At 39.0% G+C, this 12,291-nt stretch overlaps 1 protein-coding gene across 3 annotated transcripts in view; it reads left to right on the plus strand.

The window, feature by feature from the left end:
* Nucleotides 1–12,291, plus strand: part of COL8A1 (collagen type VIII alpha 1 chain) — a 98,407-nt gene that overhangs the window by 45,184 nt on the left and 40,932 nt on the right. The gene's annotated exons all lie outside the window — the stretch shown is intronic.

Consider the following 12,291-nt stretch of genomic DNA (forward strand, 5'->3'; position numbering starts at 1 on the left):
CCAAGAAAAAAAAATGTGGACACTTGCGGGGGACTGATAATACTAAAATGCAGAGGAACAAAGAGACACTGGGCAAAATACACAAGCAAAAACCAGAGCTGGTTCTCCTCAGAGCTTGCTACTGATCTCCATCAAAGCCCATGGATTTGCATAAATGTGAAGAGGAGTCGACAATTTATTTACTGCATGAAGTAAATGCATAGGAATTCTTTCTACCCCCCAGATTCTTGAGCAATGTCACACCACTAGAAGTTACAGACCATCTAAGCATTGAAAAGTGTTTTTCACCAACCACCAATGCCACCGAATGGTCTGTTTTATGACTTTTCTGTGGGCTGATATAAAACTCTGCAATCAATCAGTTTTTAAAGCAAGGTGTGATCTATCTGTTTTCTTCTACTAGGTATTTAGTATGGTAATTATATCCCTTTGGTATCTCAGCATCTTCATTATTTGACATTATGGACAACTTCCTGTGTATAAAAGTTTCATAAACTACCCATAACCTTGTAGATACACATATAAATCATTAATCATTGTAAGAAAAATTCTGGCATGTTTGAAGTCACTGGTGAAACTTCGCTTGACTTCAACAAGGATCAGAGTTCACCTCTCCCTCTGCAATGTGTCTAGCAGGTGCCATTGCCTTTAATGCCAACTGTCAGCAGGTGTCTTTGCTAGTAGTTCCAAATAACAGCATTTGCTTTATTGTCCAGCATATTGAAAAATTATTTTCTGCTGGCACACATGGAGCTTTCAGTCCAAGGTGGAGGTTATGACATCTGCCCAAATGAGACTGCATGCTGCTGGAATGAATTCCCGGCTCCATTCCAGACTCTAGCTCTCTGTTCTTTAATGGCTTTGGAGCTAATAGAATCATAAATTGAAGCTGATTTGTATTCTCTATGGCCAAAGAGTTGAAATAAAGCCTTAAGACGGGTGGATCTTCGAAAACACCCTGCCAATTAGAACTATTGTTTATGCCATTGAGCTTCTCATTTGGTGAACTGTCCAATACTGCATTTCATCTAGTAGATTTCTATACTGGCACGTTGCAAACATGTGAGAAAATCACCTGGGTATAGAAATAATAATACTAATAAATATTTTGGACCTCTAGTGCAGCTTTCAAGCCAAGAGCTTTAAATAACTTCACATGTTAATTAAGCTCTTCCAGCTTCCACTACGAGGTAGGTAAATGTTAATATAATCATTTTGCAGATGGAGAGACGTTAGCACAGAGCTGTTAAAAGATTTGCCTGCTGACTGATACAACGTCTATGAAAGGCGGATCCTTTATCAAACAGAACTGATTTTCATGTGCTTTTAAGCTGCTGAAGATAAGCTGACCACATATCTTTACAGGTTCTGCTGAAGTTACCCGTATCTTTTTTTTCCAGTCTTACAATAGGATCTACCATGTAGGTGATACATGGATTCTTAAAACCATCACATTTCACATCCTCTGCTAGAGACATTGATGTTCACTGAACTGGTGACCTCCACAAGTATTCATACATCTGATTAATGAAGATTTTGTCTTTTGGAAGAAGCAACCCCCAGGGATATCTTTATATCTTTCTTCAAATAAGTGCTCATTTTAGAAGAGTACAAGATTAATTTTCTTTTGTAACTTTTGGGAGTCAAAGCGTATCTAATTTTCACCATCTTTTGTCAGAGTCCTCCCATTACATTCAGAAATTTTATGTTCCTTTCTCCAATAAAAATTCACCTGGAAACAGTGATATAAAAATAGGATGTTAATAGCTGTGGAATTCTGTTGCTAGTTTTGATCTCTAACAGTTTTATCTGTCAGTCAGATTTGCAGTTTGACCCATCTTCCTTCATCAGACCTCATCCTATTCAAGTCCAATTTTAAATTAAAACATATCTTTTGTTTTACTGCTATCATAACTAAATAAGGTATCTACTAAACCTGCCAGCTATCCTGCCAAGACTTGAGATATCTTTTTAATGTTTACCAAACCTAAAACTTACCCCAGTTAGCCCTGTAGTATTATTGTCTAATAAGTTAAAGGCATTAACCAGCTGCTGTGGAAGGTAAGTCGTTTTATATTTTTGTTTGCATTCATCAGTTTTTGAAGGAAGAAAGGTATTTTTCCAGTTTCTAAAAGCCAAAGATTCTGTTTAACTCCATGCTTCCATGTAGGTTTAGACTACCACTTCTGAACATGGTATCTGAGGTCATCCCACATGAAATCAACAATAATATTTAAGTCCCTAGGAATTCCTCATCTCCCTATGACTTGGACACCAGTGAAGGTATTTAAGTCTGTTAAATTCTCAATAGTTTAAGCCATGGAAACAGAGGACAGATTTATTTTCTACCACATGTAACATCTAAATTATCTGCAGGTAATGGTAGATCCATCTGGGAAGTTACAACTGAATAGATCACTTCGACTTTGGTGTCACTCTGATGTCATCTGGAAGAAAAGTGGAACTTACCTAGAAAATGGTTTTATAACTGACATAGCATGTGATTTCAAATGAATTCAGATTAAAATACCAGGGATAAAAGAAAGAGAAGTTAACTCCTGGAGTCAGTCTCCCATATGCAAGCAAATTTTATTTTAGTACCTTTTAGTACTAATGGCAGTGTGAACTCCAGAACAGAGTTCTGTTGCCATATTCAGATAGCTACAGTACAGATAACACTTTGGGTGTAACCAATACATTCCACTATCAAAATCCTTCTTGCCACCTCCAGAAAAGGCTGCCATTAGACTGAATTCTACATTTATGAAAATATAAAATGAAATCAATGAACTAACATCATTATGAACTTGTTCTCAGTTAATCTAAAGTGATACATCTGATTTATGTTTGATATTGTTTCCATTCTGCTGGCCAGAATGTTGCTGGTGTCTTAGAATCCATACTTTCCACACACATTCATAATTTCAGAAGTTTTAGGATTATGATTAGAAACATTCTTATCACCAAAATCATTCTGTGCAACTCAGAAAAGGTATCTTTCCTTAGAATTAGCATTAGTACGTTTTTATTCTTCACAGAATGTTCTCAGGAATTCTTCAAAGCCTGGACTCCTGTGGCTTTTTATAGCTGAATTATTTCCAGAATCTCTGCTTAGCTATATTCCCATCCAAATGTTCTTTCTGTCTGTAGGACTTCAGCTAAGCCAAAGTACTTACTGTATTTTGTGGTGCTTCTGCTGTCTCTTGTATAAATTTGAGAAAATCTTTAAATGCTTCTTTTAAAGTCATTAGTTAATGTTCTCATTTTTACGAGCCCATTTTATTAATTAAATATATTCAGTGGCATTTGAAATGTTTTATTTCATTACTCATGCATGACATCTGAGCATCATTTCTGACTTGTCATACACCTCACCTTGTAACTGCTGTCTCTTGAAAGCCTTTAATTTGCGTAGCAGTAGAGGTGGGAGTTTAGTACAGTCACATGTATAAATACCACCTCTATAATCACATCAAATGATGAAATTTTGGAATAGAAATTCCAAGCATGGTAGAGACAAAGTGTGTACTGTACCTTTTAATTAGCTAATGACATTCATAAGATAAAAATAATTCATTCTGTCCTTGAAGGAGTGCAGGCTGTGCTGTCTGGGGTTAGAGAGGCAAGGGGCAGGGAAACATGAGATCTGGCTGAGATCACAGGACATATCCCAAGTGAAACACCGTTCAGGTAGGATGTGTCATAATTTCTTCAAACACACAAGCAGTGTTTGTGCTGCTGGTCCTGGATAAGGCTTCACACTCCTGTAGAAAGGAAGGCTGACCCATGGACTGAGGCACTACCCTGAGGCAGGGAATACTTCCTTCCTGTGCCCCACATCTCTTACACACTTCCTGACCAACCTTGGGGAGAGGGTTTAGCCTCATTCCAGCTACAAAATGGGAGCAGTACCTCTTCCCTACCTCACAAGGTACTGTGGAGATAAATATGTGAATATTTAGGTACTACTGTAATGATCACCAAATAAGCCACTGGCATAAGCTCATCATGTACTATATTAGCATGGAGAGGAATTCTCCTGCTTGCATGTAATGGGAAACTCCTAAAATCTTGCCTTAAAAGGAATGGACAACAAACTGCATGAATCCCTAAGGGGGATTTGCAGTCATGCTTTGCAGTCCACAGAAGCATTTTACTTCCAAGGGTGGCATTTTGAACATACTCTCATTACTTTTGCTGCTATAAACCTGAAAGCATTTTACTTTATGATGAAATATACAAATATATTATTTCTACGTTTTTATTAATAAAAGTAGGCCATGTTCCTTTTTGTTCCCTCATCCCAACCTAAGTAGACACACATCTGTTTGAGTATGTTTAATTGTTTTGATTTTACTTAAGAGAAAAAGTATGGCAAAAAAAGGAAACCACGGTTTTCTACAATTGAAATTTTGCTCTCTGCTAAGTATAGGGGCATTTCTACCAGTTTGATTTAAGCCCCTGATTCAGCAAAGAAACTAATAATGTACATAACTCAATGTATAACACTTAATTACTCTCAAAAATAAATGAGATACATGTTTAATTACTTTAGTAACTCAGTGTTCTAGAGACTTGAACAGAAAAGTTTTGCCTTTTCTTTATGATGTGAAATTCTATAACGCTAACATAGAAACTGTTTGGCAATTTCCTCTCCTTTAAGCTTTTTCCATTTGCCAAAGATCAGAGATGCAGAGTGTCCATTCAGTTTTCTGAGCTTCAGCAATGGAGTATAGAATTTACTTTTGTTTGTTTGTTCATTTCTGCCCATGCAGAATATGCAGATGATGGTCAAGTTTGTTCTCTGCTCTGATATTTCATCATGATTATATTTATGGTATTTAGAACAATTCTTTCAAATATATTATCCAGAAGTTAGCATAGTCCTTACAGCTATCACTTAGCTTTTTAAGGTGAATTACATAAAAGGATGTGATGTGGTTCAGGGAGTTCAGCCAAACAAATAAACAATGCAGCAAGAATTGGCTGGTGCCAATCAGGGTAAGGAACACTATCTATACCTGGGGTAAATAGAGACATTTGTCAATGCACACTATGCTAGCAAGTTATGTGTTCTGACTTTTTATTAGATTATATCAAAAATGTGCATTTCACTTCACTTTTCTTTATAAAATAAGACTTCGCTGATAAAAATTCCAGGATGGATAAAGAATAGGTTTGTTGAGATTGGCAGTAGTAAGGAACTGGAAAGTTTACTTTTCTATTTTTTTGCTTTGGTTTGGTTTTAAAAGGCATACATAAATAACCTGACTTAAATTACACCATGCCCTTAATACCTACTGTTTCCTTTTACAGGTACCTCTTCTAGAAATAGCTAGTCTTGGCTGGCATTAGCAAATCTTTGTATGTATTAATTAGAATTGGGAAAAATTTTAAGACAGAAATTCAGTAGTCTTAACAGAGTTTAGATTTCATCATAAATTTAAAATTCTGTCCAAGTTCATGGTGTAGAAACATAACAGAGAGAAACATGCAGTGCTACATAATTCTGTCCTGAAGGCCTGGCGAAATTTCTGTCTGGACCAATAATACCTCCCTATAATCTTCTTGGCACTTGGAGGCCTAGTATTTAATTGCAGTTCAGCATGCTCCTACAAACCTTTTCTGGGGAGGTGGTTTTGTAGGAATTGCTTTGGCTGAAAAGCCTGAGAAGCTTATCACAGTTATAAGCCACTTTTAACAAGAAACACATCTTGTGATAGTTCCCATATCACTACAGAAATGGCTTGCCATTACCCAGTGTCTATGTTTACCTCAAGGCAAATATCTCACATGTGGCCTGGCAAACAAAAACTAATCCACTGAATTTTCGTGAGATAAACAAAGTACAACAACTATACCTATTTGCAAGCTCCTTGCAATCACACCCCAATAGACTCCAGTAGCCTAATCCTAAAGAACCAAGTTACTGACGTTCGATGGATGATAGGAAATGTGCTTTATACCTATAGAACAAATCCAAAGTATTGCACAAATTAAGAAGGCAGAAAAATTCCACAGGCATGATAAAGTAAATTAAAAATGGAGAAAAAGGAGAACTTGCTTTTATTGGCTTAAGGGAACACCATTACTACTCAAAGCGTTGTGCCGGTTCCTATTGTTTAGCCACCATTTCTCTGAATAAAGTCCACAGGAATTGTCTGGTCAACACTACCCATTTAATTCTTGAATCTTCATCCCTCATCTTTTCTGTGCTTTGCCATACATTTTCTGTTCACTTGCCATGGTTAAACTCTCCTACACAGAATGAAAAAGTGGCATAAACCCAGCCCAGCCCAGCATCATATGCACTGTGACAGCTACTTTTGTTATCCTGTGCGGAAAAGAGACTTTGATGGGGAGTGAGTGGGAACAGGGCCCCTGCTAGCAGCTGGAAGAACAAACAAGCGGAGCTAATACTTACCTACCTAATCCACTGTCATGATAAGAAACACAGCTCAGCTCCAGTCCTATAGAGTAATTGTACAGTCTACAGCACATGTACAGTGACACTGAAGTTACTGTAGTCAGGGGAATACATGTCTCATCCCTCCCCACTTAAGTATTTGCTGAACTGGGGCTTGGCAGGCTGAAGTGTCTGTCAGGTATGTACTGAAGCACCCGTTGTGCAGCCAAGGAAGAACACTCATAGTGCCTTTGGACAGAGGTCCCTGCCTGCCTCTTTCAGACACCAAGAGGAGCACATCCTTTCCCAAGGCTTGAGGGTGCTGACAAGCTCATGTGAGATGCTTACCATCTTCCTGACTTGAGTTCTCTGTTGGATACTAGGTCAAGAAGAGGGAATGAAAAAAGAGAGTACTTACATCTCAGGAAACAGAATACCTAGTTCACCCGGTGGTAACCCAAATTACAGACAATGTTACCTGATCAACATCAGATAGAGTGGTAAATGTTTCTTCTTATGTCTAATAGTGAGTGGTAACGTACGAGGAATGTACCCAATGTGACCGATCTTTTTATTGTCCTCTAAATAGGAAGCAAGATAGTGCTTTGTATACAGCCTCAGTTAGCCATATGCACTAGAATAGTAAAGTACCTGTAAAAGGCTATCGGAATGATTCTTTTCAAAGACAGAATATACAAGATTTTTTTAGCAACACAGAAATAGGGTAAAAAGCTAATGGGAGTACTATCTGAATGATTCTGAATTTACTATGCTGGAAAAAAAAAAGACAAGAAGATGTCATGACATCCCTCCCTTCTGTTTTTATTATCAGTCACTTTTAGAAACTTGGCACACCATTTCTGAAACAACTGTGGCAAACTCAATTTTTTTTTAGTTTGGGTTGTTTGTTTTGGTTTTTTTTTTGTGAAGGAATATAAAAAATGTTTTTACCTAGTGTTACTTGAAGTTTTGGTTATGATTCAAGCATCTCAAAATACTGAGACTAGTTACAACATTGTGTGCTGCCAGCATTTGCAGTACAAAACTCTGTGTTTTTCTCACACTTATTTGAAAAAAGAACATTTTGCACCTCAGTAGATAGTTGTGGGTTTGAATCATAAAACATTAAGGGTTTTGATCTGTTCTGATTCCTACCCCTTGTGTCTCATTTTTCTCGTGGCTTAGAACAAAATATTAATGTGACTCATCTGTCATAAGTAATTTTCATATTCTCTACCCTCTATTTTGGTGTGTGACTAGAGGAAAGCTGTAGTTAGGTAAACGTATTTGTGTGTTTTGCATAAAGGAGGATGGAATCATAGGTACTTCAAGAAAAAAAAGAACAATGTCAGGAGAAATGAATGAATTATAAATTGTAATTAAATGTAATAAATACTTTAAAACATGCTATTTCAATTTACTATTTCTTAGCTTTAAATATCACAGCTGTCATCCCAGGAACATTGGAAAAGGAAATAAGAAATGGGGAAAAATATAATTCTGAGTTTATGGACTGGCTTGTCCAAAGAGAGTCCCAATTTTGATACTGGAATGTTTACAAGGACACTAATTATGCTTGGAAAGCTGGTATTTGAAATTGCAAATGTCAGTTCCAGGATGTCAATGTTTTCTGGTACAATTTATTAAATCCTATGTAGTGTGCTCCTTTCAAAAGATGTAATTATGTGTACACATTCCTGTGACTTTTCTCCAAAGCAGCCTTCTACTCCACAATAGTTCTCTCTGACAAAAAAATTTAAAATTCCCTGGAAAATAACACAAACTAGGAGTACAACCGTCATTTTGCTACAGAGGTATTTGCAGCAATTTACCAGATTCCTCTTTTCTCCCTCAAACACTAGACTGAAATATTTTACTAAGTAGATCCAGTTCAGTGCAAAACTAATTCCACAGAAGTCATTTGTATTTGGGCTCAATATTGAATCAGCAGGACTTAAGTTTATACTTAAAATAGAGGTTATATTCATGTGACTACTTAAATAAACCAGGGGTCATGCTGTTTCTGTGTTAAGGGAGAGAACACAGTGATTTTTCTGCCTTCCTTTCTGCACCTGAATTGCACACAGAAAACATTGTTTTTCACACCCAGTTAATACCTGCAGGCAGCAGACTGGGAGTGGGAGGAGAGTGCATGCCACTTTAGAATATGTGAAAATTTAGTATACAGAAAATAAATTCTCCCTTCTACATTCAGCTACAGCTTTGCACTAAGTAATTCTTAAAAGCAGAGTGATGAAATGAAACTCTACCAATCAGGAAATCTAAAGCTTAACTTTCCTCTTAGGAATAGTTTCTCTCATCCTCCTCTCTTTCATATTCCCTCCCTCCCTTACTTCTCCAGGAAGCCGCCTTAGGCTTATTTTCTCCATAACAAAAAAGACTGCCTTCTATTGCTTCATGTTCCCCAACATTATGGCTTTAGACTTGGAACTTCTCCAAATAGTCCTAATATATATCAGGATCTCCATGTGATTGAGTAACACAGAGGAGAAAAGGAAATCTTTCATGAGATTATTTTTTCAGGTTAAAAAAAAATAAAATCGCACCGTTACAGGTTTTCAGTTCTGAAAGTAGTTAAATGGAAGAATGCACATGAAGTGATTGGTCTCAGGACATGAAGAGCTGGATAGTAGTAGTGAAGGTGGTAGTAATATTTAATAATAATGATAATAATTAATGATAGTAATAGTAATAGTAATAATACTAATGTATTAGTGTTAAAGAGAACAACATTTCAAAGTGGCTAGGAGTTCCTCTCAGAAAAGTCAGTAGGACCCTGCTGGATGATTTACAGGAAGCAGAATTTGGCTTTTTTATTGGTTACACTGTGTGGCAAACCAAACTCTCAGTGCTGGCCAAGGGCATCCTTGGAGCTGGCAAGGCAAGCAGGGGTAGTGGCAGTGTTTGGGACAGGGAAAGGCATGTCAGAGGGAAAGGTGGGGACTGTGTCAGTGATGTTGTATAGGCTTTTTGAGAACTGAGGTGATTGTGGGTGGGAAGGTTGTGAGGGGACAGGGCACTTTTCCTGCTTCTACAGTTGTCCCTTATCCTTGGGACCACTTCTTTTCCTTCCTTCCCCTTCTCCCCAGAGGCAGGACACCCAGAGACCTTCCCTTCACTTTCACTGTCTCCATCATCACCATCTACACATTTTTCTGTACCTTCTTGATTGTTTGGAGGGACAGGAACTAGGACAGGACCAGGGCAGAAAGCCAGAGGAGTCCTGCTGCCACTTGGAGGTAGAAGGGGCAGATGTGATTGCTGCTGCTGTACTGGGGCCCTCTGGTACACACTGGCACTGCTTTACCCTCTCTCTAATCCCACAAAGGCAGTAACAGCAGCATGGATGGTACAAACAGGAGGCAGGAATGAGCTGTTTGGTTGAAATGCCTAATCCCTCTCTTCTTAGGCACAGGCAAAGTAGCTTGCCAACCCCTTCAGTCTGGCAGCTCTCCATTTTACTAACTGTTCAAAGCTACTTCTGACTTTCCTTCATCCACACAAGAAGCAGAGCCAAAGCCCCAAACCCAAACTCCTGCAAGCTGTAGAGAAGTTTTGTATCCAGAGCTGAACTGTGTAGCCTAGAGCCATCTCTAAAAGTGTGGAATGGGTGTAGATGTGTTCTGAATTACTGACTCATTGTTTGAAGGAGAAGGACTGTTTGGTGGGATAAATAAAAAAAAAGCTACTCTTCGTAAAACTAGGAAGCAAATGGCAATGAGTGCATAATGCATTGGCAATTTCTGCTCTCCAGGCTTTAGAATCCTCTCAGAAAGGTTTCAAATCCACATTTCTTTGTGCAGCTCAGATGAATTGGACAAAAGCAATTGCAAATAATGAAATAATCTTTCCTACTGGCTCCCCAGGTGGCAGTGCATCTGATAAACTGCACCACAAGCTGAACAGGCGTCCACTTGTGAGATGGGGGGAGTCAAGAGAAAATCAACATGGATTGTCTACCAAAGCAAAGGGTCGATTGGCGGCCAGTGCTAGATCTGGTATTGCCAGAGAACTGAGCTGGCAATCATTACAGAAAATGTAAAAAATAAGTTTGACACCAGAGGCCAGTAAACTTTTTTGTCACTAATCTAATCCATAATCTAAACCAAAGGGCCTGGAAAAGCAGCCAGTTACTTTCTGCAAGGGCTCTGATCTTCATGTGGCAGCTCTCAGAGCCCATGCTGGGGCTGGATAGGCAGCTGGAGCCACCTGAAATGTAGAAAGATTCCAGCCAGCAACCAGAAGTTCAAGGGCTGGTTGGCAACAATGTGCTCTGGAGGTACCTGGGCTGATGTTCTGAGATCTCCTTTCTGGCAGAAAATGCTCCTCTGTCTACAAGGTTCAAGCTGCTTTTGTGAAAAAGTACTGTTTTGACCAAAATGTAATTCATTCTTTTGTCAGATTTGAAAGAGGAAGACCTTACAGTAGCCTAGGTGTGGCATTCAGATGAAAGAGAGGGTAGCAGGCATGTTTCAAATGGGCTTGAATAAATCTGAGGTAAAAGTCAAGCTACTCACAGATTTCCTTGTGAAATCAGTGCTCCTTTTTGGCTCTCTTCCCTCTCCAAATGCTTCCTCCCTCTAGGGTTACCATAGTCTTGTGGTGGTCAGACCACCCTGGGGCTCCCTGGGGCCCACTGGGTCCTGGGGTACACAGCACTGCTGAAGCTCAGCTGTGCAGAGGTTAGGAGCCACTACTCTTGAGTTTGCATTTTGCCCTGGCTGATAAAATGCTTAAAGTAAATGGAGAGATACCTTTGGGTGTGTTTGGCTTTCTGGAGTTACTCTGACTGGGTAACCAGTGGCTCTGGAGAGTAAAAACACAGACAAGGAAGATCCTAGGCCAAATACCTCAGTTTTCACCACAAAGCCAATCAGCACATGAAGGGCATTACCCTGCTTATCAAAGAGCTGTTTTTCTAGTAGCCTGTGGGTTCACGTGGGCTGGACACTGAGCAGCAAATGGAGTGTGTTGTCAGCAGCTGAAGTGGGGGCTCTGCAGGGAGGTGCTGGGTCCTCCCCTAGCTCTGATCTAGCAAAGCACTGAAGTATGTGCTCACACTCCAGCTGGAGCACAGGTCTCCAGAATTCACCATCTAGGTCGGACTTCATCACACTGAAGCCGTATCTCAATGACAGCTGAGCCCACCAAATCGCAGGGACTCTTTCCAGTCATGTCAGTGAGATTTGGGTCAGGTGAAGCACATATGACTTGGTACTTCATGAGAGTGATTCACCTATAAAATAGATAAGCATATTTTATGTTTATATAGGACATTAGCATTGCCTGTGGCTCTCTTGTTAGCATCCTCACACTCTGAGTGCAGTCATGCTTGGGACTTTGTACGGCAGTTCTAAGCACATCGTGTCAATCCGAGCCTCTTGGGAACTAATGACTTTATGTTGCACATTGCATAAAAAGATTTATATGTACATCTTCATGGGGTAACACACATGGTTAGTTGTTGATGAGATGAAGTAAAAGTTTTTCAGCTGTCCTTCAGACTGGTAATTTTATTCCTAGATATCTGAAAAAGCTATGCAGTGTCTCTGCAAAAGGGTAGGAACAAGGCTCAAGGCACTTTTGTTGAAATCCAAACCCATATTTTCATTTAGAGAATAATTATTACAGGATTGCCAACAAAAATACCGAACGTTATGATTTTTAGTCCATATTCAAACTGCTACATCAGTTTTCACAAGCATGAGCAACTGAAAAAGCTACTCAAAGTGAATGAGTTGCCAGGTTTTCATACTTCTGAACAGTAAACCTTCAGTAAGAAGCCTGAATATGGAGTTAAAAGTCTATGTCAAGCCACTAGATTTGAAAATATAGGCCAATATTCCTTAATATTTCTGAAAAAA

The sequence above is a fragment of the Falco cherrug genome, chromosome 2 (assembly GCF_023634085.1).
Source record: "Falco cherrug isolate bFalChe1 chromosome 2, bFalChe1.pri, whole genome shotgun sequence".
NCBI lineage: Eukaryota > Metazoa > Chordata > Aves > Falconiformes > Falconidae > Falco > Falco cherrug.